The sequence below is a fragment of the Excalfactoria chinensis genome, chromosome 4, assembly GCF_039878825.1.
Source record: "Excalfactoria chinensis isolate bCotChi1 chromosome 4, bCotChi1.hap2, whole genome shotgun sequence".
Taxonomy (NCBI): domain Eukaryota; kingdom Metazoa; phylum Chordata; class Aves; order Galliformes; family Phasianidae; genus Excalfactoria; species Excalfactoria chinensis.
Genome location: NC_092828.1, coordinates 63,866,295 through 63,889,490, shown reverse-complemented (window position 1 = coordinate 63,889,490; position 23,196 = coordinate 63,866,295). Strand labels below are relative to the sequence as shown.

At 37.6% G+C, this 23,196-nt stretch overlaps 1 protein-coding gene across 5 annotated transcripts in view; it reads left to right on the top strand.

Moving 5' to 3' along the window:
- TLL1 (tolloid like 1) overlaps positions 1 to 23,196 on the top strand; it is a 127,834-nt gene that overhangs the window by 5,503 nt on the left and 99,135 nt on the right. The window contains exon 1 of one of the 5 annotated variants that reach the window (XM_072336000.1): positions 1,810 to 1,853. The exons of 2 other annotated variants lie outside the window; for them this stretch is intronic. The gene's annotated coding sequence lies outside the window, so the exon portion shown is untranslated. Of the gene's footprint in view, positions 1 to 1,809; positions 1,854 to 23,196 lie in introns of those variants that run through there. 2 more of the 5 variants (XM_072336003.1, XM_072336002.1) reach the window with 2 other exon arrangements.

The following is a 23,196-nucleotide window of genomic DNA, read 5'->3' as shown; positions in this document are numbered from 1 at the left end:
TTCAATAGTGAAACTCTGGGAAGACTATAGTAAACATGTTTGACTTGCTAACTTTGTGAATATCCTTCCATGCCAAGAGCTCAATTTCATGTCCAGACCGCTTTCCATCGGGATCTGTTTCTGAATATATTTCCGGTGTGTCAAACAAGTGACCTGCAAGGAGTGGTATTACACCACTGCAAAACAAGCCTAATTGACAAACCTAATTGAGCCTCGAATCAGGTCCCCCAGGCAAGCTCAGAAACATTCACCACACCTGGATGTCTGCCTTATGTCATTCTTATTGCCCCTCTGGAAAACAGAGTTGATAGGCTTATGACATAATTCCATCCACTTCTTTTTGGAGAGAAACGGTTGCATCTGTAGTGTGCGGTATTGACAGAAGGGCTGTAAAAATGGAAGAGTCAACTTTGGCTCTCACAGGCACAGATGACTTTGAGGAGGAAAACAGACTTCTTTTTTTTCTTTTTCTTTTTTTTTCCCTGGATGCATTACAGTACTCTAAATTTTATAACAGTGAATAAACTAAACAAGGGGAGAAATCTCTCTTCTTTGTTTATATAATGTGTGTTTATCCTTAAACTCAGCTAGGTTTTTATAGTCTAGCTGTAGATTCATGAAGAGTAGGTTTATAGTATGCTGAAAAAGTTGTTACACAACATTATTATTTTTTTAACCTTTTTCTTGTTGTTGTTGTTTTCTTTAACTGAAAGAAAGATAACTAAGTATATACCAGAGCAAATGTAAGCTTTGAGCTTTCAAAACTTCTGGAAGGATGGGCAGCATTTCATAGCATTCGTCAAGCTTTTCTCTGCATCCTTAGAGCCATCTACTGTACTTCATTCTTGTGCTAGAATCATTTGAGTTGGAAGGGACTTTAAACTCCCCTGCAATGAATAGGGACACCTGTTCATCTAGATATGTAGCTCAGAGTCCCTCTTGCCTTGGTCTTCCTGACCCCAATACTACGCAGCATCCCTATAATCCTCTTAGGCTACCTGTCCCTGCTTTCACTGCCTGTGCATTTTCTTCTTGCTTTCCAGTTTGACCAACGGGTCCCAGTTCAGGAATACCTGTCTCTTGCTTTCCTTTCCTGACTTCTTCCACTTGGAGTTGGAGAGGTCTTGTGCCCTAGGGAAAGCTTCCTTAAAGATCTGCAAGCTCTGCTTGCTGCCTTGTCCTTGATGGTTTCCCACAGGGTTTTGTTGACTAACTCTGAAGAGCTGGAGATTGGCTTTCCAGTATTGCATCTCCTCTGGCAGGGCTGTGTGTTACTGTAGTACAGTCTATTTCTCCCACCCGTGATCGCAAACAGCCTGTCTTCCTCCCTACTACATCCTGTCAGAGTTACAGTCATTGGAAGTGTGACTAGAAAAACCTTTGTGTATTTTTAGTAATATCTTCCTACGACATTTTTCTTTGCTAAGAAAATGCCAACTGTTGATTTGTTGATGTGTTCTAATGGCTGTTCACTCTTCATATCTGCTGCTTATCTTTTACTTTTTTCAACCTCTTTTATTGTTCCTGTGACAAATTTCCTTGCTTTTGGATTCCCCTTCACTGAATGTGCTTCCTTGCTTTTTCCTGCACTGCCTGTCCGGTAGGATTCTCTTCTTTATGTAACCTTGTATGGGAAACTGTTGATTACAGACTGAACCTCTGATTAAACTATCTGAGGTGAGCAGTGAGTCAGCTGTGGGAGCACAGGTGAAGGTAGTTCAACTGTGCTCCCAGAAGGGGTGGAGCTTGACTCTACCTCTCCTAGATCTCATTTAAGGGCTGACCACCACTAAGGCAGTATTTCTTTCTGGAGATTGTTCCTGTGTGGAGTTTTGCAGCAAGCCTTAACATTGGTGAGCATCTATCTTTACAGTGAGCCTCAGCATTTGTGAGCATTTATCATTTATTCTCTCTCTCTATCCATAGCCTCTGTTTATCCATCATAATTGTACATCTGTAACTGTACAACCCTTAATTTATTCTTGTCTGGCTTGCAGGTAGCAATTATTTCCTTTACGTGTAGCTTCTGACTTTCTGTAAGATTATCCTCTAGTATTCTGATAGTTCTGTAGCAAAGCAACTGGACAGCTAAGTCTATAGCTAGAAAGGAGAAGGGTGGATGGGCCAAGTGTTGTCAGATGCCTAGAACTGCAAGCGTACTAAGTGGACTGCCAGTGATCTATTAAATGGTACATGCTGAATTCAGATATATCCACCTGTGTGGAACACATACCTGAACCTTCTGTTTCTGTTTGACTTCTCTGCCTAAATAGCAAGATCTGATGTGAAGACTATCCTCCCCAAACAATAAGAGTACTAAAAGTACTTGAAATTTAAAGCTTGTATACATAATAATACACTAGAAGAGACTGAGCTGGGGACTGTGAAGGTGAAGGCTGTGCCATGGACATATGTAGAGAGCCTGTGGTGCAGCCCTGAGAAAGTTGGAATGGGTGGTTGCTGTAGCAGGCTACTTCAGAGGCAATTCTTACTCATACCAGTTGCCTGCGTTGTGGTCTATGTGTGTATATTTGGTGTGACTATAAACCTGTGAGCATCATGTCTGAGAATTTTTGAGTGTGGATAGCTCTTACAGAGCAATAATACTCCAGAATATAAGTTTGTGGTTTCTCTTTTAATGTTTAAAAGCAGACATAGGCAAGAAGCCCAAAATACCCCCAAATTATTTCTTTTTTCTTTTTCTTTTTTTTTTTTTTTCCTAAAATAGCTCCATATTTATTTATTTATTTATTTACTTCAGTCTAGAGATATGTGGAATGTGATGCATAATGGGATGCATAGCATGCATGTAGCTAGCTTTCATGCTATAGTGTTTAGGAAGAGAAATAATTGATTGGAAAACTATTTGGAGGTTTTATTAATTCATTGTCACAATTATAGACAATGACAGAAAAATATGCCTGGTCTGAGGTATAGTTTTAGTCATTTAAAATGTATGAACATTCTTAGCAACAGTTTCTGTTATGTGAAACACTTAAATTGTAACTTTGCTTAAATTTTGTGTAAAATAGGTAGCAAATTAAATTTTAAAATAAAATTGCTGTGTTAGGACTGTCCCTCTCAGTCTAGTGGCACATTTAGTGGGTCAGATGTTCAGAGGTTTCCATGTTTGTGTTCTTATGTACAAATATCAGATGTGTAGCAGCACAGTAAGGAATAGTAGTATTGGAACTCAGCAAAATCACTAACATCAGAGCACAAAAATGAAAAGGTATTGATTGCAAATTCATTATCTGTGCAGTCAGATTTGAGTCTAGAAATAATCTGTTTGGGTCCATTTCTGTCATTGTACTGCAGAAGTGGGGTGGTAAAGATAGATGGCTGCATTTAAAAGGTACCAGTACTTCTTCAGCTGCATGGTGTTTCGTGGGTACTGTGAGCTCTATAGTGTAGCTTAAACATCTCATCTTAGCAGTGCAGTGGTGTGGACAGTGGCTGAGAGGAATATATCGAAAGAGCTGTGCGTATGTGTTACATTATGCTCCTACTGGTTGCAGTAATTAAATGTATTCCTAGTAATAACACTAATTGCCATCAAATGCAAGTAAACCCATTTTACTGGTATCTGACATTGTAACAGATGTTTGTTAGGTACAATCCTACTGTCATAGGTGTTGTTTCACTGAAGATCTCCAACATTTCTCCTCTTTTTCCCAGTAATGAAGAAAGGACTTAAAGAGGCATAGTGATTCTGGAAACACTGGCCAAGTTACGGAACTTTTCTGTGTATTCAGGTGATGAACTCAGACATAAAGAAATAATTTCCAATGGTTCTTAAAAAGATTCATTTCAACAGTTTATTGCTCAGCCAATTACATTTGCTTTTGGGGAGAGTAGTTTTAGAACAACTCAGCGGGTGTGAGAACACGATGATGAACTGCCCAATTTCTCCATCTGGTAAAATGTCCTTATGAAAATGTATGCAAATTTGTTATTTTTTACTTGAACTTGCATTTCTCCTTGTTTGACACTTCTCTTACCATTGAGCTCTTACCTCAGTTTGATTTGCAGGTGGGTTAAACTTCATTCCTTGACAGCTGTTTTCATACTTAGAAGTGTGTGCATGAAGAGGTCAATTGATAAATTAGGTCTTTTGTGTTCAGGCAATCTGTTTAACCCCTTTTTAACTAAGAGTATGTTTATGTGCAAAGTTGCCACATTACCCATCTCTTAGTGATCTTTGTTTCAGTACTGGAGTCTTTACCCATCTGCCAACACTTTTGTCATAGACAAAGATTTAGCAGCTTTTAACTGTGCTGTTGTACAAAACTATTGATTTAGAACTAAATTCTGGAACCTGTATTCTGTTGTTATTGATATGCTATAATAGCATTAGGTTCTGAAAACTCTTATGGATTAATCTTTTGTGCATGGAAAGGAATTATTGAAACATGCCAGTCAATGTACTCTCAGACAAAAAATAAGAATTTAAAATAGCTAAAGAATCAGGTTCATGCTGGTGTTCTATGCAGTGAAGGATAAGTTATTGGAAAAACTGATGAAAATGGATTAAAAGTTCAACTTGGTGAATGGAAAATTATGAAGAAGGGACATGATAAGCCTTAAATTTTATGAGTTATACAGGAAGAATTAAGATCTGACTTTAAGTTCAGAACTGAGTCAAGGGAGTATTTTTTTTTTTTTTCTTCATCTTTTTTTAGGTTAAAATCTGTTATAGGATGCTACTGAGGCAGTGTTACTATACGGGAATTGACATTTACATAGACAGGAGGCGAATTCAAAGCTTTGATAACTGATAGTGATAACATTGTAAGTGGATATTATATCTCAGGCTTCAGAGTTTAAGCCAGCTTTTAGTATCTGGAAATCAAGATGAACTCAAGTGTGTGGCAAGTTTATCCTCATTCCCCCATCATATTCTTGCTCCTCTCTGAAGCAGCTGGTAGTGACTGCTGTCAGACAGGGCCTTGGATGTGATCCAGTGCTGCAGATCCTTTGTTCCTAAGCCTTTCCCAAATGGTATTTCAAAAACTCAGGTCTTGTAGTATGCCTTGTAGTTAAGTGAAATTTGGATCTTTTGGGAAGTGAATGAATTTCCAGTCTTAGGATGACTGCAGAGACATAGAATAATATTTCAGGAAGACAAATGTATGCAAGTGCAGAAAGAAAGCTACATTTGTCTAATGCGTACAGATTCTTTCTTTTGAAGTTCTCCATGTAACTGCAGCACTTACATGCTTGCCTTTAGATGCATGTGTGCACATGCTTAACAGATTACCTAAGGAATTATCGCTGAAATATATATATATGCCTGTAGATTTATCTATTAAAAGATCTTGAAAGTTGCATATACAGGTTGTGTGGGTGCCTTTGTTTCTTTTTCTTTCTTTTTTTGCTGCACTGGAAAACGTGGTGTTAATCTGTGTATTAAGCCTGATCTGAAGGCTATAGAACTTGGTGGGAAGGTTTCAAGTTACTTCAGAGATAATTTTTATAGGTAAATAAGCAATAAAGTGCAGGGCTGACTAATTCACTCCTGTGTGCTTGGGCCATGGCTTGCTTGTATTCATGTTCTCACATGCCTTTCATGTTAGTGCGGATAGATTTTCTTTGCCCCAGTTTCTGCTATTGTCATCTCTAACACAAGTATATTGTGAAATTTTGATGTTCAGTGACCTTGTGATTGCAGGTTCTCTCTTGCTGGACTGGGGTGTGAATAAAATCCAGCAGCTTCCAGCAGTATTTTTTTTTTTTTTTTTTCCAACCCCCCCACCTCAGAAGCAAATAATATCCAGATGATAAGAGTGGGTTTAGATTATTGCAGTATTTTTTTCAGTCTTCAGAGGTGGGTACTTGTCATAGCTGGTACTCTCTTAATTGTTCCATCTGATGAATGACTGAAGATTCTGATAACGTGATGTTTTCTATTGCACGTGCAGTTCCTTATCTGCATAATTTCAAGAAACGTAGTCAGAGATAATAAAATATTCGATACAAAATTCTGAAGGCATTTGAAACTGGTCTCAATATGGTTTGTAAGAAAAGCAAGCAAACCATGTACTGTTAGCTAATGTTTGACAAGCATGAAACTCTCTTCAGCAGTTTGGAAAACCATGACTTTAGAGAGTTTCCTATCCTAGCCTATCTCAGTGGCTTGCTAGAAGGGAAATGGAGGAACAAAACAGGGAACAAATATGCTATTTTCTTCTTTTACGAAATAAGCAAAAGAATGAACTAAATGGTAAAATAACAGTAGAAACGTGTTTTATTTTCCAAAGATAGTTTGGATTGTTAAAAGCTTCAGCTGACAGCATTGCTGTATTATTATGGCGTAGCCTAACTCATTGCAAATCTCATATTTAACAACACAGTTCATTACTTTCATGCTTCCAAACATCTGTCTTCCTTCTAATGTGTGCCTCCGGTGGCGCAGCGGTAGAATTCCCGTTTGCAACACCAGGGGGCCCGGGTTCGAATCCCCTCCTGTGGAGCAGGGGGTAGAAGTGCCGCTCTGCTACACAGAGGGCTCGAATCCCGGGAGTTGGACTCGATGATCTCTAAGGTCCCTTCCAACTCGCACAATACTATGATACTATGATACTATGATGATAATACTGGTTCTTCAGTGTTTTGAACTTCCTTCACATCCTGAGTGGGAAATGCAGGTACTAGAGTTGTCTGAGGATGCTTGTTTGAAGAAAGTCCTTTGTTTGGATTTAGTTATGAAATTTTCTGGAGTTATTTAACAGAGGAAGGAAGGAGAAAAATCTTTGCCCATCATGAAAAGGTTGTGAAACTGAACTGTTTCATGAACTAAGACCTCTTGATCTCTGAGAGCAGTGGGGAAGAGAAAATATAGGAGTGCTGTTTCTTTTCTTCAGTCTTCTATCTGTGTTCTTGAGGATGAAACCTTTTGACTCATGGAATATGGATTAAAACATAGAAACCCAATTGAGACCTGTTTTCATTGATAGCACCTTCATGTTGGGAGTAGTTGAATTAAATGTGATGGATCACGGCTGCTATGTCTGCAGAAGTGAAGCTTGGATAAATAAAAATAACACAAGTTTCCTTTTCTTTTCTGAAAAAGAGCCAAGTGCGGCGATGCCTCTTTGATCAGAAGTGGTGTTTATAGATGTATTCAAATTGTGAGGGAGCTGAAAACTGAAATTATCTGGAGATAAATACTTGCTATTCTTTGGTGATTTAAATCAACAATGTGTGAAATCAGCTAAAGTTGTTTTATTTATTTATTTATTTTTAAACTTAGGCAAAATTATTTTTTCTTTTTAGAGAGTGGAAAAAAATCCATTCTGCTTACTTATATTTTGTTATGGAATTTCACATCATGCACTGTGTTTTTTTGCTGATTCATTCATCTAGTCTTTCTAGACCTGGTGATGCCACATAGTCAAAGACATGTTGATTGTAAATGTAAATACTTTTACCAAAGTATGAACGAGCTCAAACTAAAGACACTAAGGAAATAATATCAGAAATTACTATAAGCATTAATTTTTAAATGAAGAATATTGTAGAAGAATAAAAACTACTTTGCTCTTGTTTAGCACTTGTGTTCTCTGGCTTGGCTTTATTGACCTAATATGTCCTAGGTCATTCCAGTAGAGGAATCCTGTGAGCAGATGATGTGTCACTGAAATCAGCTAAGATCTAGATAAGATATTGGATCTATTTGCATGTGCTAAGGAAACAAATTAGCATCCCCATTCTTACGTGCTAATCAGTTCTGATTCCTTTTAGTTCTTTATGGCTGTTGAGGTACCAAGATAAAACCTGCCAACAGCTGGCTGTTGGCTACAAGGGAGGAGGCACTGCAGGATCTCAGGGAGGTACTGACTTGCTCCTGCACTAATAGAGTACAGAATGCACAGCTCCTCTAGAGCATAGCCAAGCATGCACTACACCTTCTCCTCTTCAGAATCAGTTTTGAATTTAGTTTCCCTTCCTATTTCTTTTTTTGTTGCTGTTGTTTTTTTTTCCCCTCACCTGTGCTGAAAAGTCCCAGGTACTTGTGGTCCAGGCTATCTAGGTGCTGAGAGAAGTCATGCAGAATAGGCATACAGCACAGAATGCAGTGTGGGTTATCTGCCAGAAGACAGACAAGCAGGTAAACACTGAGGTGTTGAACAAAAAGATTATCCTGTGCTGAGCCCTCTGCCGCTGACTGGAGATCAAACTGCCGTCTGTATTCAGCTGCTGCAAAGGCAATAACTTTTAATTAAAACATTGATAGGCATATCAGAATTCCTAGTGGTAGGCTGTTCTGACATGTTATTCAGATAAATATGGAGCAATTTTTCTCACACAGGTCTTACATTTTTACTTTTTTACACAGCTGTGGACTGTTCAGTAGCTCTTTATCTGTTAACATACTATAGCTTACAAGTCTAGATGGCATGGATGAAAGTTTGTTAGACTTTTTATTTGTTAGGTTTGTTCAGGGGAAGTAATTATCTTTGCTTGGATCTTCATGCTAAGGGTAACACTACCTTGTTTCTTGCCACACAATCCAGCGGGTCCTGTAAGTGGGATGTGGAAGAGTCTGCACCAGGGATGTGTAACTGGCCTGGGCTGTGTGCACTGCACGGTATGGAACTCTGCCCAAGGTGGGGATCCACAGCAGTCAAAGAGTGTTTTTTTTTTTTTTTCCCCCCTTATAAACTGCTCTCCTAATTTTTTTAAATCCATTTTGTTTTTCCTTACACATTTATGATGGGAAATTAAATGCACTGTTTGTGTGCTGCAATGTTTAAGGTGGAATTATTCATCTAGATTGCAGTTCCTTTTAGGATCTCGTCTTACTTCTAGTAAGATGAGTGGTTTGGTGAAATTCGCTTCAATAAGGTCAGAATTTTTACCTGAGTAAAAATTAAATGTAGGTTTCTTTTTTTAAGTGTGTTATATCTGGTTGCATCTTGCCTCCATTGTAACTAGTTTTTGTGTTGTGATGTTTTAAAATCACAGGTCACGTTCAATTGGTTGCGGAGGGAAACTCATCTAAAATGTTTTTATTGTCATTCCCCCTTTACAGCGAGGAAATCATAGGAATGGGATGGTGCAGCAAGGGCAAGCATAGAGGAACTGTTCTGAGTCACAAGCCAACGTACATCATTAGGAACACTCCTATTATCTGGAAGTCTGACTTCCTGTCTCAGTTTCCTTGTGGGTCTAAATGAATGGCAGAAGAAATGGAGTACTTTCCTGCTTGGCCAAAACCTTCACTAAATTACTCCTTTGGCAACAATCCATACTGTGCTCAGGAAAAAATCCTGTAGCTCCCCTGAGTCTGGAGGGTACTTGCTGCACTTCCTAGGGGCCAGTGGAACAACATTTGGGAAGCCTACGTTTGCAAGACAGGCCTGACTTGTCAACAAAAGTTGTGTTTTGTAATTGCATTTATTTATTTTTTATTTTGCTGTAATGGAATGTGTAAAATTCCACAAGAACTGTTTAAGAAATAAAGTACATTTGTTTCCTCATATTGGGAAAAGGGTGTTATTATAATGAAAATGATTATAGTGCACCATGCAAAAATCACCAAATGAACATTTAAAATAGAAGTGCTTTCAGACATGCATTCAGTTAAATAACCAATTTCCTGCCTTTTTTTTTTTTTTTTTTTTCCAAAAAGATTTACCACATCAGTTAGTATGTGCTGAAGGTCTAGATATAAACTCACTGAAGGGCATAAAAATAGTCTTAATAAAGATTGTTTTCATCTGCACTTTAAAAATGAATCATACATGATAAAATGTAAGTTGCAGATATTCTATTAAGTGCTGTGTCCATATATGATATATCTGTCTTGTTTTATTTATAGAGCAAGGTTTTTGGAAGTGTTTCTGTTGTCTTTTTAGTCTTTTTATTTGTTGTTTGCGGTACATTTTCTCTAACAAATACATTGAAGAAGCAAAACATTCAGAAACCTATTGTAGCTCTGATTTAAATTAAAGCCACAGCACTTTTTTTCAGTTCAGTTGATACTATAAGTTTTTATACTATTTTCGCTACATCTGGCAAGTAACATGTGGCTGATTCTGAACAAAGTTAACAAAATGTACACCATTTCCCAATTGCTGCTTTGTATAGTAGAGAAAGAAACTGGGACAGTGTTTAAGGATTTATTTATTTATTTTGCTGTGCATCCAAGAGGAAAAATGTTCCTGATACACCACAGGCAAGAAAAGCCCACCATAGTTAGCACTCTGTATGTATTGCCTTTCAGATGATTCATTCTTGAGCATATCCTCAGCTGGAAATCTTAGAGGAACATGGAGAAGGGGACAGGAAGGGCTGAAACACTGTTGGTGTATTTCAACAAAATAGCATTGATAGGCTTCTGTGGGTTTCTTTTATTCTTTTTTCCCTCCCCTTTTCTCTTACTTCGTCTCTTAGTTCTGTGTTTTTCTGCCTAGCAATGCCATTTCACTCTTTCTGTTACCCCTGAAAGTCATTTTTCTTCTACTTAAGCTTTTTCATATTTTCTCCTAATTCAGAGGAAGAGGGAGAAGAGACTCCTGTGTCACCGTCTGCTGTTCTTAGGGGGACGTTGGTGAGATGCCAATGAATGTTCCTCAGCCTTTGCAAACAGCACAAAATATAAGACTTAAATGAACATATGGGAGAAATGTTGGTGTGTTGCCACTGTGGCAGTGTCCACAGTTGAGAATTTGTTGTTATTTTAAAAATGTGTGAAATAGTTCCACATAATAAATGGAAAAAAATAAAAATCTCTTTTACTGGATTTTTTGAGCCCTATGGAGAAGTTAATGGTGCAGAGGAGAGTGTTAATGTGTGTGCGTATAATATCAATGTATGTATATGTTTAAGTTTGTGCAAGAATAAGTTCATGGTAACTCCTTGGACAGTAAATTTGATGGGCAATTAAACACAAACTTTGAGTACTTAAGCTCAGTTTAGTTTTCGTATGTTTTATGAGCAGAAACAATAAACAATGCTAAAAGCTGGTGATATGCAATTAAAACTGCTAGTCGGAGGACAATAATAAAATTTTGCTCTTGGTTATAAACACAAAACTTTTTTTTTTTTTTTTGCCAATATAAATGAACTGATTGGATAGCATGCAAAATGCTGCCTTGCAGTAAATACAATTGAATTGTGAGAAAGTCTGAGTACCTGTGTTAGCTGTGCTTTGCTTCTTGTAGAAACAGGAATAGTCTTTATGGGAAGAGTCAAATTCAGTTTCATTATAAACCCAAGCTGTAACCTGTTCCTGGTTTTACCCACGGGTAGGTTTGGTTAAAAATCATATTGCTAGTCATTCTATTAATTTTTTTGTATGGGTTTTTTTTTTTTTTTTTTTTTTTCTCTCTCTCTTTAATCTCATGTGGTAACTGGTAGAGAGCTGTAAGCTTGATAATGCTTTCTTGTAGCAGGGGAAAAAGTCCTTTTATTATTATTATTATTATTATTATTATTTTTTCCTTGTATTCTTATTTTTTTGTGGGAGAGGCTGTTCTCACCACTTCTGATCTATAATATTTCCTGCAGTTAAGCATTGATGTTCTTTCTGGAGGAAGACTACAAGGTACCAAATTTTGCTACTGCATATACAAATGAGGCAAAATTTATCTCAGCTATTTATCTTCATTTTCATTCCGTCTTGTGAAGCATGGATTACTGTTCACTATTGGATGTTTAGCTTTCAGACAGAATTGTAATTCTAAGGATCTTAAGTAATACTTGGCCTAAAACTTCTCACCCATATTGCACATTGTCAGATTATATAGCTGTTTAGTGTCATATTTATCTTATGATATTGTAAACACACTGTGAGTGTGCAAAGAGGATTAGCATAACTGTGTGTAAATTGGCCTCTGGATTGTTTGTTTTTGGTGTCTGGAATGCAGTTAATATTAAAATGTGATATTAATTGATGCAACTGAGTGGCTTTGTCAGTGCATCACAAAATGGTAGAAGTGTAATAGAGGTAAAAATATTCCTTAGAAGGAATGCCTGGGGAAGTTGGTTGAAGTTTGGCCTGACTGGAGCTGCTAAGTTCCTGTTCAAGAAAAGTTAACCAATTAAGAAGAAATTGAGCAATTCTAATATTATTGCTGTTATTGCTTGTATAAATTAAATTGTATTTTAATTCTTACATGAATGGGTAACAGTGATAGATGATTATTATGATCGTTATCATTATTTTAGGTCATCAGCTTAGATTTAGGATATTCTAAAACATGAGCAAATTTTGGTTGTAAAATGTCTGTTTCACTCATGCTTGGTTGCAGAGTGAGACTTCATTCTCTTTCAGTGAGTACCATCAAGATCAACTAAACCTGAGGATGTTGGGATGGTTAACTGTAGAGTATGCTGATATGAGACAGTTTGATAAAGTGTAACTTTGAATGAGTGCATGAACTGGAGATTGTGAAGATTTTATGAAATCTGGTAATATAAATGAAAAATGGGAAATAGCTGTAATTAGTTGTTCTAGATAAAATCTTATATGAGTGTCTGCCAGCTGTTTTTCACTGGCTTATAAGATAGCCAACATTATTAAGAGTAGCAAAACCTGCCCGGGGAATGCTTTTCCCATTTGAAGATAACTTGCTTTAAAAACTTACTGTTCCATGTATTATGCATATTTTTCCTGGAAACAAAGCAGCTCTTTATTTTGATCCAGTTACTGTACTTGCAAAACTATGTTTGTGGTGTAGAAGCTCATTTTGCAACAAAATGAGCCATACAGCAGTGAACTGCAAGCATATAGCACAAATGTTGATACAAGTAATAAGAGCATTACATAAGTTGCTTGATCTCCTGAATATATTGCTTCCAGCCTATTTCCCATAGAGAGAAAACAACTCTCTGAACTCAGTAGCTGTACCGGTTAACATTTCTGCTGCTGCTCAAGGGCTGAGTTTTGTCTTTTGTTAAGTCGGTGGGAATTGACTTAACATCCATGGGCAAATTTGTCTTGGAACTCTGTTACATTAATAGTTTGGATGAGATGGAGTTGACTGCAAGGGAAGAATGAGCTGTTAGCCATATCTTATCCAAACACAAAACAAAGTAATCTTGTAAGAAAAAAATGGTTAGTATTGAGCTAATGTATTGATGTAATATTTGGGGGGATGGGGGGTGAAAGCATATTCTACAGTAATGTGCAATGAACAGCTGCCTTCAAAACCCCATTTTAATTTATCAGTAGGAACATGTTTGAGTGAAACTGTCTGCCCAAAATTGTAATTACCCGCTCAGATTTTGCAGGCACTTAATGTGTATTATTATTATTTATTTACTTTTCATTTTCTGAAGCACACTGCTTATGCTCTTATATACATTGCAGGGGACAGCCTCTTTAACTATGTGTAGTATTGTCATTTTATGTGTGTGTATGTGGCTTAAAGTGACAGACAATTACATTACTGAGGTCACTTTCAGGAAACACTTCTGTGTACTCAGGTGTTGAATGTTCACCTTGGGCTGCCCAATGATTATCCTAACTAGCTGCACATTCTGTTTATAGGTTAAAAAAAACAACCATGCCTTTCTAATTACTATATGTTGTGCGATGTGGCGATGGGTTGTTTTTGTGCTGTATTGACTAGGGTCTCATTTTCCAATATAGCAGCATGATTCTTAGCTTTCAGCAGCAGCTAGCAAAATGCACTGGGCATATGCCAGTGCCCAGTACAAATGCTGACTCTAGAGATTCTGATTCCCTGGTAATCAGTGCTCAAGATGGACTGAGAAGAAAGCACTGCAAAGTGGAGCTTGGGGGGACTCCAAGCATTACGCATTGTGGGAAGGCTATTCCTGTTCTTCAGCCGCTCAGTACTTGGGCACAGAAGGAGTGGGGAGGACTGAGCTATGTTGTGGGGACCAGCTGTAAGAGGGCAAGGGGTCAGGTGCAAGGGGAAAAAAGAAGCAGTGCCTTTTGCTGTACAATTGTTGAGTAATTCCTAGAGAGGCTAGCATTCATTGCAGCCAATTAAATGGTCTCTGACACAGCTAGTCACTCATTTGCACTGTAGGGATGAGTTTTGGTACCATATTCTGAAACAGATACAGATCCCTCCTGAGTTTAATTGCTTTTCCAGATAATTTCTAGTTTAAAAAGGGGCAGCACTGCAGTTTCTTACTTTCAAAGATCTGTATCTAATCTTCTATGCTGATCATCTTGTTCACATTCAGGACAATATGTAGGTACTTTAATTTAAGAAAAAAAAAAAAAAAAGACTTTGTCTATGTACAGAGCTGTTTAAGGGTCTATTAAAATACTCAGCAGAGGTCTTTAGCTAATTACAGGAGTTTTGATCACCTGTCTTTTGTGGAGAAATCACCAGATCTCAGTCCTTTATTTTCATACCACATAAATGAAGACTTGGAGAGATGAGGGTGTTTTTTTTCTGTTGTTGTTTTGTTTTTTTCCATCAGGCATGCTCATTCTTGCATAGCCTGCAAAAACTTTTATTACCCTACCAGCCCATCCCAGGCTTCTTTGCCAAGCACATCGTGGAGTCAGACTTCTGTGCACCAGCAGTCTGGAACACGACATCACCTTCAGCTTGTCTAAGACACAGGCCTGTTAATGGAAACCCCAGCAATAAAAACTTGAACCCTGACTTCTGAATAGTCAGCTAAAGTTTCTTCAGTGTAGGTCTGACCTTTGCTTTCCATCAGTACAACACACGCTCCATAAAACAATGACAGATAAGTAACTTTCATCTTAAAGCCATACTTATCTCTGTGAAACAGTATTGCTGTGCAGCATCTTCCCTTTACATCCAGTACTATTATTACTGTTTTCACATAGAGCTTCCAGAGCTTGTAAGGTTGTCTCTGGTTTTGTTGGCTATATTTAGAATGTTCCTATTATGTTCTTTCTTTTATTTTTCCTGTTTGTTTATGCTGGCTAGAAAAAGAAATTGAAAATTTTCATCTCAGGTTGAAGCATAATTTGGTGTGATTGCTCAGCTTCTGATCTCACTACCAAGAATGTCTTGTTTTAGGAGCTGATAAAAAATATTTGGCTCTGTTTCACCTCAGTTACTCTTGGCAGTTCTTCATCTGCTTTTCTGGAGTTTCCATCTGCTCCTTTATTCTGCTGTTTCTTCTTTAGAGCTTAGTTCAGTACCAACAATTTCAAGGGAGTGAAAAACTCAGTTTTTTGTTTTTTGTTTTTTTGAAGCTACTGGATCAGATGTAGGTGGTGTTCTGCATCAGAATCTTCCAGTTGATTCTCTCATTGCTGTAATGGAGAGTATTGCAATTCTTTGTGACTCTGAGTATTCATTTGCTCTTCTGCCTGCACAGGTGTCCAGCAATTGAACCTGGCACTGTATGCATTATAAACTAAGTATGTCACGAGGACTGAGGAGAATTTATTTTTCTGTTGAACTTTTCAAAAGCAGGCCCTTTTATTACAGAACAAAGCTTATGAACATGTGAAATTGGATTTGTTAAAAAACAAAACAAACCACTTGCTATTCTTTTTTCAGTAGTTTACTGTGTTATTTAGGTACTTTTTTTCCCTCCTAATTTTCACAACTCATAATAGTGGTTATTGATGCTGAATAATCATTTGGTCTCTACTAGTTAGATTGTTTCCTCGTGGTGTTATACGGAGAAATAATTCAAACATGCATGAACATGTCTTCTTACTTCCATATTTTACTTTCAAATCCACTTTCCACATCTTTTTTTACCTTAGAGTTTTTGCTGAAATCACAATCAAATTCAAGCTTCCTTTATCATCTAGCTGGTGAAAATGTAATAGTTGTGTGGTGTTTGTATATTGATAAGCATTTATCAAAGTGAAAATCATGGCTTTGTTATTTGTAGGAGACAGCTTGTCTGACTAAATGCTAAGCTTAACTATAAAATTAACAAAAGAAGGAAGAAAGTGGTGAACAGATGCGGAATACAGTGATCCATTCACCGCTTTTCTCTGAATTTTTTCACTGATATTTTTCATTGGTACTGTGTAAATTTTGCTATACTGAGAACTTACTTAACTTTAGGGTTGAAAAAAAATGTAATAATCCACTGCTTCATATATCCTAGTCCAGCAGAGCATGTAGACCCAAAGACTGGTACAACCTACTCTTTTTTTCTGTACCTTTCTGCCTAAATATTCCTTATACCTTAAGTCTGTTTTGGAGAGGAAGAGAGGGGATTTGGTATATGGAAGTTGTCTGACATTCTGCTTCTGACATGTTTTCCCAAGCCAGAATGGAAAAATTGGTTCTTACTTTATCAGTGATAATGTGTTTCCAGATTCTAAATCCCAAGCATTTAATTTAAAATTGGCTACAATTTATGAGTCCTCATCACAACAATTAATTACATGCCCATGCTGTATCTATTTTCGTATCAAAAAATGATCTGGTTTCCACTCTTCTGGCCATGACTTAAAGGTAATGTTGCAGGCTGGTGCAGTGTCTACCATCCCTGCCACCAGGAGGTCCTGAAGGACCACTGCCTGCCAATGCTGCAGCTAGTCAAGGCTGGCGGGTGGTTGGTCTGCTGTCTGCAATGCTATGAGGAAGTTCTGTCAGGTAGGGAAACCAACAGGAAGGCAGATTTTCCAAGCTGTTATCTGGAAGGAATGAGTGAAATTAGATTCATTTCCTCCCTTCTTTGGAGAGGAGGTGTGGAAATGACAGATATTTTGGAATTTCTGGGGACAAGAACTATTGCCAAGTAAGGAAGATGTTTTTGTGGAAGGCACTTCTAAGCTGACTGGCTTGTGTTACAGCTTAATGTGGTAAAACTATGGGGAAGCAGAAGATCATTTACTACTTTATTTTTACTTTTTTTTTTTTTTGTTTAACAGCTTGGAGAATATTTGCTATTGGCATCACTACAGCCAGAATTTGTCCTTTGACTTTTTTGTCTTACTTATAACTAATGCATCATTGTCCTAAATACTTTTGTTCTGACTCAGTGTGAAAATTTATGGTGGTCAGCATCAGCATTTGTAATATATTGGGTGTCATTGGATTTGAGAGTAAATCATGATAAGCATACATATATAGCACTGCCTAAAATAGTTTGTTCTGTAGGTGGCAAACTAGCAGTGGAGATAGTGGGTGTTTTGTTTTGTTTTTGTTTGTTGTGATTGTGACTAACTGTTCAGTTGGACAGTAGTTGTTTATAACTTCACAATTATATTTGCCTTAAGTTCAAGAAATTTGCTATAGCAGGTAAAATAATAATAATAAAAAATAGAAGATGCCTGATGGGATAAATTTTAAAGTCTTGCAGAGAGAAAAATATCCCGTCTGTGTTGTGGAGTACTTACTGTATAGTCTTTGTCATTTATTCTCTTATGTGATCTGACGTAGGGATAAAAGTAGGATTTCTATAAAATTATTTTGTTTATAGAGTACCTGAGAAGTTCAAACGAAAAATCATCTCCTGAAAATGTTGCCCAGGGAAATGCTTTGTTTGAATAGGTGAAAGTTTGTTCTGGAAGATCATTTGTAGTTATTATTCAGTGCATGTGCTGGTATGTTGCTGTTGATGAAAATGGAAATTCTGATGCATGCAAAATATTTCTTGCAGAGACTGTGTTAGGAGCTTGAAGAGCCAGCCCTTTAAACACAGGGGTTTTTACAGTTCTTGTGGCAGTATTCCATCGTTGGCTCCAGGTGGAGAAACAAAGATCCTATGAAAGATGATGCTGTTAATGTGTACTTGATTCCAAAAATCTTCATTTTGTTGTTCAAAAATGTGGCATATACCCTGATGCTCTCTCTAATACTTAGGTGTCTGGTACAGGGTAGAGCTATGTTGCAGCCTTCATACTGGTCTTATTTGTGAGTGCAGTTGTTGGAGGGGAAAAAAAACAAACCAAACAAACCAGGAGGTTTTTCAGTAAGGAAGTGGTATGTGTCTGTAAAACTCATGTTTATAACTGCTTTTCAGCTAGTTTCATGAAATAAAAGGAGCTCACACACCAGTACTCTGGTCTCCTGCTTTTATATATGCCACTTTAGAAAAATATGTAACGTTAATTATGGAGGTTTGGATTTTTCTTCTTGCTTTGTTTTCTCTTTTAAATCCTTTTGTAGTTGTGATATTTATGCAGAATACCTGAAGCTACTCCCGGAGGAGCGTGGATGTCCTTTACCTTATTGTCTGTTTGTCCAAACCCCCTGCACAAAGTCTTCCCTGGCTCTGAACTCCAAGGGAGAATCAGCTTTGGACAACGAGAGGCCTCACAACCACATGCAGGCACAAAATACTGTCACAAAAGAAAACAATGTGCCACATGTGGGAAAGCAAGAAAATCTGTTACCGGCTAGGCTCTTGGCCTGTTTAATGCATGATGTGTGCTTATCTATGAAGAGCCTTGCCCATGTATGGCAGCAGATCAGGTCAAATAAATAAATATCAGTCCAAACCCAGAGTTCTTTACTCTGGCAGTAAATTAAAGTAAATGAGAGTTTGCTTATGTAAAATGCTGAACAAGTATGTCAGACTAGAAATAAGGCGATGGAAAATACTTTATCCAAATTCGCTTATGCTGAAGAGCTGTAGGCTGATGCCAAACCCTGGATCAAACTGAAGGCCCATGACCATGGCCAGCACTGGGGAGGAGTGTAGGGTTCACAGAGAGACAAAAATGAGTGGGGATTTCTTCCATCCACCAAAATGACACAAAGCTTGTGTGTTTTCTTTTGAAGCAGTTGTTGATAGGCTAGCAGTATGAAGAAGACCTCCTGTGCTCAGCAGGAAGGTCCTGAGCTCTCCAGTCACTTAACCTGCAGCCTTGGTTTGGTGAGGACTAATGAAGAAAAATGCACTATCTTAGGAAAAGTGGTATCAAATCTCTTGTTGTGTCTGGATTTCTGAATGTACCTGAAATGTCCCTGAATACCGAGGCCAGCTGTTGTGCAATGATCACTGTCTGTTCTGGGAAAATTTACTTTTCCTACAGCAATTGTCTGTAACTGAACTTCCTATGAGTTATTTTTAATTGTCCTGTCCTCCCTGGAAGTTGCTTGGGGACAGCACCAGTCAGAATAGGCAGATTTCACACTAGGTAGCTTTCCAGCGGTTTGCTAGTACACCTTGCATCACTTGGGACTCTTCCAGGTGTTAATTTACAAATCTGGATATAATTTGCACATATTTATAGGTGTATTGAGTTTTCTTGATCTGTAATTTAGATAGGTGCTCTTCAGGTGTTCACAGAAGCTTCATTTTCTGCCAGTTGGCTGCATTTTCCCTTCTGAGGCAGGTTGATTTTAGGGGAAAAAAAAATGAGGCAGACAATGATGCACATAAAGCGCTCTATATGTGCTATTTCTGAGTGCTTTAGAAGGAAAATGCATTTCTGATTTTACTTAGTTTCTTTTTCTCCCCCCCCCCCCTCCAGTTTTCATCTTTTTCATGAGTAATAAATTAATAATGTGTAACTGTTTTGTCTGTGAAAATCCCTGTTGGAAAGTGTGAAAAAGAGGCTTATGAGACAGAAATATAGTTTGTTAATAATTGGAATAATCTGATATAGCAAAAAGAATTCTGATTTTTGCTCATGTCTAATTTGACCACGTGCTCAACCGTATTTTCTGTCTTCTTACTATTAGCCTACTGTCCTGTTTCTTAGATGAGGAAAGGAGTTTTCACTCCACTGTAAGGGTATCTAAATAGATGTTACTGATTTTAGAGAAAAGATGAGGGGAAAAGGAAGTAAAAAAACAAAAAACAAACAAAAAAAAAACACAACAAAAAAAACCTGTGGTAGATAAAGAAATCTGAGAATAGACAGAGGTGGTATAGAACAGTAGAAAAAGGAAAGGAAAAATCTCTTTTTTTCATGCTTCTTAATCAGGAGGTGAAAATTAAAGTAAGGAAATAGAAGAGTGGGAGAGAAACACAGAATTGTAGGGGTTGGAAGGGACTTCCAGAGGTCATTGAGTCCAGCTACCCTGCAAAGCAGGCCCCCTACAGCAGGCTGCTCACATTGGTATACAGGTGGGTCTTGAATATCTCCAGAGAAGGAGAATCCACAGCCTCCCTGGGCAGCCTTTTCCAGTGATCTGTCACCCTTACTGTGAAGAAGTTCCTTCACAAACTGGTGCAGAACTTCCTGTGCTTCAATTTATGGCTGTAAAAAAGAAACTTATTGATGAAAGAAAGGATCTCTTGTGTTCTACACAAATATGAAATACAAGAAGAAAGGGTTCAGAAAAGAGAGGATAGAACAGCGAGAAAGAAAATACGTGGAGATTCAAAAGTCAGAGAAACTAGAGACCTCCTGAGAGCTAAGTTACACAGGCAGGGGCTGCAAGGAGTTCTTCACCAGACACAGAGGTTGTCCAGAGGCAAGGACATCATTAACTTTGCTGAGGGACAGAAAAAAAGCAAATTACCTTGCTATACAGATAGCTGGTACATAAAATTTACTTTCACAAAGATGTTCTTTTGTTCATTTTGCTTAGGCATAGGCTAAGGCAAGTAAAATCCTTCTTTGCCAAGTGTAAATTTTGAGGCTGGCTTTCTTTTCCTTTGCATCCTTCTGTGATGCGTTCCTAACTTTTAAACAAAAGATACTAGTTTGTCTAGCCACATACCTTGCCTAAGTTACAACATGTTAATTCAGTGTGATGGTAAGGATTTCCGTTTCTTCTTATTGTGCATGCAGGATGCTTGCCAGTCTTTTCTTCCTTGTTATGCAAATGAAACTATCCTAACAGCTGCTAGGATAGGGAAAACTGGTTGGGGGAGTAATCAAAGCCTTGTGTACCCAAGCTGCAGCTCAGTTTGGGTGCGTGGTCCCTAAAGCATTCTTCTTTCAGGATCCCTGAGGCATACACATCTTCAAGGGTCTGCAGTGACACAAAGGCCTGGGTACACAAGGGAAGTATAGTGATTAAATTAAGTATATTTAGTGATCTCTTTAGTTAAGTCGAGACCTTTCCTACTTTAGACATTCCTGTTTCCGTGTAAAGACCATTTTATACTAATCTCTTGAAGTTAAATCAACATGAACTATTCTCAAAGCAAAAAAAAACAACAAAATAACCATCAAGTAAACTTTGTGTAATAAGTGTTAATTAGTCAAATCAGTTGCTAAAACAAGCCTCTCAGATAAAATTCAATCTTGTATAAAGTTTACTCTCAGTCTTTATTGGGAAATCAGAAGGAACTTGAAAGTTAATCAGTTTGTTAATTTTACTTGGGTTGCACGAATAAGAATTGATTTGATGAGACAAAAAACAAAAAAAGGGATGGCCATCCCACCTCCCCCTCACCTGCTAGTGGTGTCGGATGCTGAATCGGCCTTTGTGCAGTTATACTCTGAGGGCCTGTGGTAAAGATGACTGAAAAACAGCGTCTTCTATGTTTATTTAAAGTTGATAGTAAAGAAGGTTACCACTTAGTAGCCACTGCTCAGAAATGAAGAAGGATGAGATCAAATTCTATTTTATTCTTCTTGGTTTGGAAATATCTTTGCACTTGTATGAAGCAGTAGGTCAGTATAGTGAAATCACACTGATATCCTACACAGAATACTTTTCTGACTGGGGGGATTTTTCTTGAAGAAACATTTGTGGAGAAATGCGTTCATTTCTGTCAGACCTGGTTAATATAAAGCAGCTCATATGAACTATTCATGAGTAATTGCATTTCTTTCAGATATAGTTTACTGCAAATGTTTACTTTTATTACTTTTGAAATGTTGTAACATATGAAAGGTAAAATGCATTTTAAAAGTACTCTGTTAGGTGGTATGAATTGTGAGATAGAGTTCTTGAGTGCAAATTAAAATACTCAAGCAGATCCCTATCTACCATTTAACATGGAGTTTTTTTGAAGATAAATCAAGAGAAAGACAGGCTGAATGCTCCCACTGGCAGAGTAGGGTGAGTCTGACACAGATAGCAGCTCTACTGAAATTTAAATTAGTTCAGTATTAAATAGAATTAAAGCCTGCTTTGTAAAGAGTGCTTCTTAAAATGGGAATATTTTCAAAGCATGCTTACTTAAACACTGATTTGAGCTTCTGTCTAGGTGTCTGATTTCTATCAGCTGTGTGTGGAATAAGAGGAAACCCGAATAAGGTGGCGTGTGAAATGTTAATGAGTCTGAATTGGTTATATCTGCTTAGAGGCAGATCTCAAAAAGCAGCTGAAGTATTTAATTATTATTTAATTATGAAAATGTCTCACATTATAAAAATTCTAACCATGCGCTTTGAGTTAAATCTGTTATTCTGTAAGCATCAGGAGTAGGTTTGATTCTTTAACTTACATGTGAGCTCTGAGTAAGCTGCTTAGTTTTTTAGAGCGAAGACACTTGATTGTCAAACACTACTTGATCCAGTTTAACCAACAAAACAGAAGTCTTTTCTGTGACTAAGGGGATGGGGAGATAAGAGGTTCTAAAAAAAATCCCCTCCCATTATATTACTAGGTTCAAAAACAATTTAAATGAAGTTTGTTCTGAAACAGAAAAATACATGCTTGCATTTGTGATGTGCAGTTGGTCTGCAGCCGTGATCACGACACCTGGGTGCTTAAGTTGGGCTTGGTGAGGGCTACAGGGCAGAAGTGGGAGCCACAGCACAGTTCTTCTGACCTTCTAAGCAATGCTATAGAAGATAAGCAGATTTTTGTTCTGTGAGCACTTAGCATAAGTCAATAAATAGAACTTGCGTTGACATTCTTGGGCAGCTCCACTGAATGTTCTTGTAACAAAATACTTGCAAGATCAAATTTTATCTTGATACATTAACAGAATCTACAGTGTTGGGTTCAAATAGGGATTGCACATTGTGCTCTGTGTTACACTTTGGAGATCAAGCTTGAAATTCTTTGTTTCAGACTCTCCAATTAACAGCTAAAGTAATAATCTTATGGAGTTAATGGAGCTGGTTGAGAAATAGTTTTGTGACCCAAATTTATTTTATGCCTTGTAAAGTTACACAGATCATCGTCTCCACATAGAGGGTAAGTATGTATTGAAATTATTTTAATATATGCCATTTTTCACCTTTGCAGTCCCATTCTTTTGCCTGAGAATTAGCAATAATTTGCAATCTCAAGTATCAGTAATTTATCTTTCACTTCTTGCTGAGGGTCAGTCTCAGAAGGAAAAAAATTGCTGATCAACTGGTTTTGTTTGATTGGTTGGTTATTATTTTTCCCCTGCATATTTTAAGAGAGTATTTTACTGTTCAGAGTGTAAATGTATTTTACCTTTGGGTGG